This window comes from Clarias gariepinus, chromosome 26, assembly GCF_024256425.1.
Source record: "Clarias gariepinus isolate MV-2021 ecotype Netherlands chromosome 26, CGAR_prim_01v2, whole genome shotgun sequence".
NCBI lineage: Eukaryota > Metazoa > Chordata > Actinopteri > Siluriformes > Clariidae > Clarias > Clarias gariepinus.
In genome coordinates, this window is record NC_071125.1 from 25,055,001 (window position 1) to 25,062,500 (window position 7,500).

General features: G+C 48.6%; 1 protein-coding gene across 2 annotated transcripts in view; it reads left to right on the forward strand.

Moving 5' to 3' along the window:
• fndc3bb (fibronectin type III domain containing 3Bb) overlaps nt 1-7,500 on the forward strand; it is a 55,107-nt gene that overhangs the window by 1,128 nt on the left and 46,479 nt on the right. The gene's annotated exons all lie outside the window — the stretch shown is intronic.

Sequence of the window (7,500 nt, forward strand, 5' to 3'; positions counted from 1 at the left end):
CGAGTGGAAGTGAAGAGTGTGTGTGCAGTGTGGGAGTGTGATGGTGGCTCAGGCTCCAGCAGCTGCACACTGACTCTGTGTGTGTGTGTGTGTGTGTGTGTGTGTGTTACTGGTCATCACCACACAGCTCTCATTCACATTACAGTTACCACAGCTGACTCTTCCAGGTGTGTGTGTGTGTGTGTGTGTAGGAGAGCTGGAGAAGTCTGGAAGATTAGATGTTTCTGTATTTTTCTGCAGGCACTTCATCACATTTTCCATCACACAGAGCGTCAGGCATGTGAGGAAAAAATCTGTCTAGATAAACCTTTTTTTTTCCACAAGTGTGTGTGTTTAATATAAAGCTGCCTCAGTATACAGCAGTGTCACTTTTCCGTCTATACTCTGCATACACACACACACACACACACACACACACATACAGTGTGAAATGCTTTATCTGATTACTGGAGCTAGCCGAGCTCTTGTTAGCGCTTTAGCAGCCGGTGTGTGTTTGCACCGTGTACCCGTTTCACCCCGCGCGCCGTTCCTTCCCTGCCCCGCGGTGCTGCTGATCGTCGTCTGGTGGAAAGCGAGGCCTGTGGCGTTCCCGTGCAGAGCCATTCTTGGCTTGATCTGATATCAGGAATGTCTCATCGGGGCGTACCTCAGTCAGCTATTTATAACGTGGATTTGCTTTGCCACGTTTTCCTCAGCAGCGTTTAGTTTGGCAGCAGCGCGCAGATAAGACCAAAGTGTTATTGCGTCATGTTTGAGTTCATGGCAGTTATTCCAGGATCTGCGTCTTTATCTTTGCTCAGTTATTGTAGCCTGTGTGTATTTTTCCTCCTCTCCTGGTCACATGGTTCACACCTGGTTTCCAGCTCTTCTCCACTCTCTCTCTCTCTCTCTCTCTCCATCTTCTCATCCCTGAGGCCGGAGCTTCCTCGCTCTCTTTGAAGATCGCTGATGTTATCCACAGATTCCTTTCTCAGGACTGCGAGTGTAGTTTTGCTGATGGCGAGGGAAGGTCAGGTGTCGCTCCCCGTCCGTCTCCTCCTGGAATCTCAGCGGGATTTTTTCAGTGTGTCTCTGAGACGGCTCTGAGGGCTTTGAGTCGAGGGCTGTAAATGCCCGCCACCCTGCAGGCCCAGATTGGTTTTTATAGAAACCTCATGGTGTGTTTGGAGAACGTTTCTCAGAGCGCTATAAGGTTTTAGTGACCCGTCTGAAACGAGCTCTTTAACCTAATGGAGTACGTGTGTGTGATGGTGTCACTGCTGTGGAGATGCTGATGAGCAAAAGTGTTTCAGAGCTTCTCAGGAGGTTAAAGAGTGCAGATTCAGATGAGATCAGGACAATCAGCAGGAGGAGACAGCTTCTTTCTCACCTCACAACGAGATTAGTCCTGTCTACACCAAAGACTAATAACCATGTGTTTACACACTTCTGTTTCAGTCATATCCAGTCGTTTTATTTATCAGAACTGTAACTCTCCACAGGTTTATTAAAGCAGTGGACTCCAGAGCATGAGCACATTCTAACCTGAATCTATAACAAATAATAATAATGGTAATTTAGTTACCCAATTGCATTTTTACTTTTGACTTGGGATTGTGTTTATGACACACACACACACTTATTCTTATTAATAGGTTCCTCAGAAATAACCTTAAGATATAAGAGCTTTGACATTTTTTCTCGTCCTGAATCAGAGAGATGAAACGTTCGTCACGTCTCGTCACTCGCTCGTTTGCCGTGTTTGTGTTGCTCTCTGAGCCTTCAGCTGCTGAATCCAGGTGTGGAGCCCAGCAGATGATCTTTCCTGTTATGGGAGACACACTTGACTCGGATCCTCGGTGACAAGGTGTGATAGCTGCTCCTCTTCATCCTGTCCTCAGGAGGAACCGCTCTGGGGTTTAGCGGGGTGTAAAATGGAGCTGAGGCCCGAGTGAGGATGAGGAATGTGACCTGCTGACCTTCTTAAAGAGGGAGAGTTGGGAAGGGGCTTCTGTGTGCTTTTCCCCGTGCAGACGTGTCGCCTGGCTGAGGTTTTTTTGACCCTTGCTGTGGAGAATTTCTTCTCCTGTCTCTTTCAGATGTTGTGTTTGAGGCTGATTAGGATTAAAGTCTGTGCTTTAATTAGACAGAAAATAAAGAAATATAAAGGTGAAGATTTACACAGAAGCAGAGGGTCTTTCGCTTTGAGGTGCTCAGGTCGCTGCTCAGGTCGCTGCTCAGGTCGCTGCTCAGGTCGCTGCTCAGGTCGCTGCTCCTTCAAGTGAACGGCGAGAGCGCGTTGTTTTTGTCCCGGCTTTAGGAGAAGGTGAGTTTAAACCTCAGTGAGAAATCTCAGACGTTGTGTAAACTGAAAAAGAGTGAAATATTCTGTTGTCTAAGTCTCGTATTGACTCAGGACACCAAGGCTCTAAATCTGTTGTCTTTAGACATTCCTCTTTCCCTGCACTCGCTCACGCAGCCGAGGTTTCAGAGCGACTGTCAGAAACAAACTCAACATCGAGCTGTTGTGAAAAACATCAGTCTGACGAAAACCTGGAAAATGTCTGGAATTGACTTCCTGTCTGTGTGTCAGAGTGACGCCGTGATAACCGCAGTGATCGTCGCGGGTCCGTCACAGCTGCTCGCTAGCTCATGTGAACGTAATAATGTCATTTGGAATGTTTCAGGGCCTTCGTCGTCCTTTTCAGGCACGAGAGACATCACGTTTCCGTCTACATCAGTCTCTTAAAGAGACGTCTTTCTGCCGTTCAGACATAACACACTTTAACCTTTACGTTCCTCACGATTGGTTACAAAATCTCACTCTCATCTGTGATTGGTCAGATCTTTACTAAGCGCGAGCTGGTTGTAAAGTCTGATGTTTTTTTAGCGCTTTATAGCTTTATTATTATAGCTACATCACTCAAACACACACCACAGGAGTTTTCTGATTAGCTAATATTAAGTGACCCTGGAAGCCCCGCCCACTTGGCTACACCTCATGTTAGCTGTCTCTCATTTTGACTCTTGGAAGATGCGCTGAGTCGCGTCTCATCTGTGCAATGCTGAACAGAGAATGTGTTATGGTTATTAATGTGAACGTTTATCATCTGTCTATGTGTGTGTGTGTGTGTGTGTGTGTGTGTGTGAGTGTGTCTGTGTGTTATGCCTAGCTGAATAGAGGTGTTAGGGATGCACTGATTATGGTCAACGGAAAAAGAGCGAAAAAAGGCTTCACACTATAAACAATAAAAAGATGCATTATTTGTACAGCTGTGTGTCTGAGACTGACATCCTGTTCAGTGTGATCAGAATCTGATGAAAGAGATCAAACGCTGCCCTGATCAGCACAGACACGTTCTACAGCAGGCCACGCCCATTAAAGGACTAACTCTGTGTGTGTGTGTGTGTGTGTGTGTTTTAGTTATGAGACTGGAAAGGTTTTTTTTCTTCTTCTGTGAGTAAACTTTACTTGCTCTAAACTCAGATAGTGAAGCAGCAGCTCACCCCAAAACACCCCCTCAACACCTCCCCACCCCCTACAACTCCCTCAACCTCCACAAACAACCCCCCAGCAATCCTCCCTGGTGGTTACCGTAAACCCCCTGTACTCTGTCCTCTGCGCTCCGGGGCGGGACGTCACCCTCCTGCTCTCACGTCCAGGAGACTTGGCTGAGGGGTGGGACTTTTAAATTCGGGGGGAAAAGTTAGTGATGTTCCCGGAGCGCTCCTGATCCGCGGCGATCGGAGAGAGTGAGTCAGGGATCGGGAACAGCTTGACTCGGGTTAGACGCGCTCCTCGCCGTTCCACACTTTAACTTTAAACCAGTGTTGAATTTCTTTAGAAGACTTACGCAATCCTGGAGCTCCATCCTGGGAATATGTGCCTCTGCTCCTGCATTGTCCTGTGTTTAAACGCACACACACATACACACACACACACACACACACACACACACACGGACACAGAGTGTGAGCTGGACTGGGTGGACTACAGCTGCTGTGTTGTGGAAATCGAGGACGTGGACTGCACCCCAGCTTAAGTGGGTCAGTTAAGCCCTTCCATTAAAACATGGCTCTGGGACGAGTCCAGATGTTGCTGCCTGGCGCTCAGAGAGCGAGAACATGTGTGCCGGATGTGATGAATGTATAATGGGGTCCAAAACTGGAGCCACCTCCAGGACCTGTTGTGATTTCAGTAGTTATGTAAAAGTTTGATAAGTTATTGAAGTCCTGTAAAATTAATGAGCTTCTTCATTATTGCACGTTACAACTCTTAAAGCTGAAGAACATCTGGTGCTAATGAGTTAAAGTTCACGTGTCGGTTGCTAACAAACACTTAACGCTGTTAGTGTACACATTACGCAGATACCAACTGCAGCTTCAGTAAAGTCCAGAGTTCTCATGCAGACTGTTTCTGAGTCTCATGGAGGGAACGGATATTAAAGCTTAAACCGGTTAACTGGTGGTGTTATGTTTGTTAAAACTTTAAAACTTAAGAAATTCTTCCTTTTATGTGCTGATTGACGTCTCACACTGACTGATTAAAAAAAATCTATTCTTAAATTTATAACAGAGACGAGCCGGTCGATCGCTCAGGGATCAGAATCGTCTGGTTTTCTCAGAACGGATTGGTCTCAAACCCGCTTATTGCACACATGTACACCTGTCGCACAACATCGCCAGCGCTAATTAGTCAAAACATGTAAGCGTTAGATTTTGGACGCGCCCTAACCCGCAGCCACTTGACTTGTGCGCTCACTGTCGAGTTGAGTTTTGATACTTTGGAGGCGTTTGAGGCGGTAACACAGTTTATTTATAATCCTATGGGTGGCGCTCTCTCTGAACTATTGTCACATTCCCATCCCGTGTGTTAGGAGTGAAGTATTCGCTCAGTTTGTTTCGAAATAATAACGATTGCGGATGGCGGAGACGCGCGGCTCAGTAACAGTGTATCTTTGTGTTTCATTCAATTAGAAGGTAAATGTTAAACTCTGTGTATTTAAAGTTAGTTTGTGGTGTTTAAATGCTGCGTTCGGGTTTTCCTGGGGACTGAGGATTCCCGTCTCTGGTGTTTATTCGGGTCTGATGTGTCTCAGCTGCGTCTCAGTCGGGTTTAGTGATGAAACGACACCAGAGGACCAGAGGCTGGAGTTAAAGGTAAAACCCTCGCTGGGTTTCCAACAGCAGCGCACATCTGGAGTGAGCCAGTATAAAGACGGACACGCCCACAGGGTTTAGCCCCGCCCCGTGGCTCCATCCCCGCCTGGTTCGGCCTCTGCCTGTCGGTGTAGCTCCGCCTCCATAATGCTAGATTTATTTAGGAGTGTACAGTGTTGCTGAAGGCAGATGTGTGCAGATGTGTGCAGATGTGTGAGTGCAGTAAGAGCTCACCTCAGGCTTTATGAGGGGATCAGAGAGCGAACCAGAGTCTCCTGTGGAGAAATGGGAGGAAAATGTGGAAAAATATGGAAAAACTTTTTTTTTAAGTGTAAAATTGCACACGTGTGTGTGTGTGTGTGTGAGTGTGTGTGTGTGTGTGTGTGGAGACATTAGTTCTGAATATACCACTACAACTCACATTGAGAACCCTGACCAAGGGGAAGTGCTGCAAGAACATGCTGTAGTCATCATCCTCATCATCCTCATCATCCTCACCTGTGTGAAGCTTCCACCTGGTGTGTTTCCGCGTCCCTCCTTCTCGTTAACGTTCCTCTGCAGCGGTGTGATGAAGCACCTGAGATAATGAGGCTCAAATAGACGGCGATTGGTTTAAAGTTAATATATGTGGGCGGAGTCTGAGACAGATATCTGCTCCAGAGCAGAATGTTTGAGTTGCAGAGAGGAATCAGCTCTAAACCCTAACACCTGTAGGGGATAAGCCCCGCCCCCTGTGGCGTGGCGTCAGTGAGAGTTAAATGCCCTCTTGTGTTTGTGACTGAGACTTTTGGACTGTGTGGGATCGGTGTTAGCTCAGGCTGTGTGTGTTGACTTTAACACTCTGTTTGTGGTTGATGCTGCGTGTGCTGCGCTGACCGTCCGCCACGCTGGTCCCGGAGAGCCTCGTGAAGAACTCGGGTGGCTCACAGGTAGGGGTTAACCACGCCAGGTGCACGGCTGTGGGTCAGTGCGTACGTGTAGACAGCGGCGTCCCGCTGACGCCAGGCTCGGCTTCCCGTCTGTCCGTCTGGACCGGGCCCGTCTGGGGTGTTATCGGAGGCAGGCGGAGAGCACGGGAGAAGTGATGTGTGGAATGAGCAGGAGGAGGACGGGTACGTGCAGGGATATTTTTAGCAGCGTGATTTCATCTGAGCAGTGAATGTTGATGGGGACGCAGACGTGACTCATGAGACGGCTGGAGGCTGCTGGAAACGCTCGGAGGTGAGATGGATTTATAGCAGGGGGAGAGAGAGAGAGAGAGAGAGAGACAATCGAGCAGCAGGACGCAGTAATTACTACACTCAGGCCTGTGTGTGTGTGTGTGTGTGTGTGCTTGTTTAGACAGAGTCGTTGGGAGACGGTTTTCCAGGCGAAGGGGTGAAAGGGCGTGATGGAAACGAGGCATGCAGGGGCTGATGGTGAATCCGAGCTGAGAGAGGGCTGGGTTCTCGGTTCTCCGGGTTCCTCTGTGTTATTACATATCATTAGGTGGATTATAGGGCCTGCACAGACCGACTCCCCATCTGCGGCTGTAAAAGTGCCAGACGTGAAAACAGATTTGAAACAAAGATGAAACCTGTCTTTTCAAGCAGTGTGTGTGTGTGTGTGTGAGAGAGAGTAAGGATAAGAGAGTCACGTTGCTTGTGTGAGAACAGGGAGTCACTTCCTGTCTGACGTGAAGTTGTGGTTAACGTCTCACGAAGCTCGAGCGTGACAACGGGAGCGTCGGTGCGTTTACGTCCTTCTGTAAACCCTCCTGGCGTGCGGTCGCCTCGCCTCGCCTCGCCGCGCCTCCGGAGGCTGTTTTTAGGCGGCGCTACGCAGTAACCCATAGACGGAAAAAGTGCTTTGATGCCTGCGTGTGATTTACATCTCCACCAAATCCACGCTCCTCCTGCTCCGTTGCGTAAAACCGCGTTTCCGTGTCGTAAATCCGAATTGATCCGGATAAGGATCAGGATTTGGAGAGATCTGCAGCGAGTGCAAAGCTCTCCCGTGTGTCTCGTGCATAACAAACACAGTGACGTGGCAGGAACAACATGACCCCCGAAAGCTGGCGGGTCTCGCCTGTTTGTTTAGCCCTCCCCTCGCTCCGTTTGTATAGCTCCTTGGATCTTTTCCCCGGGGTGTTAAGCTGCAAACAGACCCCCCTCCCGCCCCCAGCCCCCGAATTCACAAAGGTAGAGGCACCAGTCCTCCTGAGGAATGGCGGGAATGAGGAGAACATAAAAGAGACGTGGAGAGAGTTTGTGAGCCCTGGAGGGATTTGTGTGCTCAGTCAGTGTGTTAATGATTTTCGTTTAGATAATTACAGGGTGTAACGAAGGGAACTGCCTGGAGTGCACGAGAAAACTCCCTGGA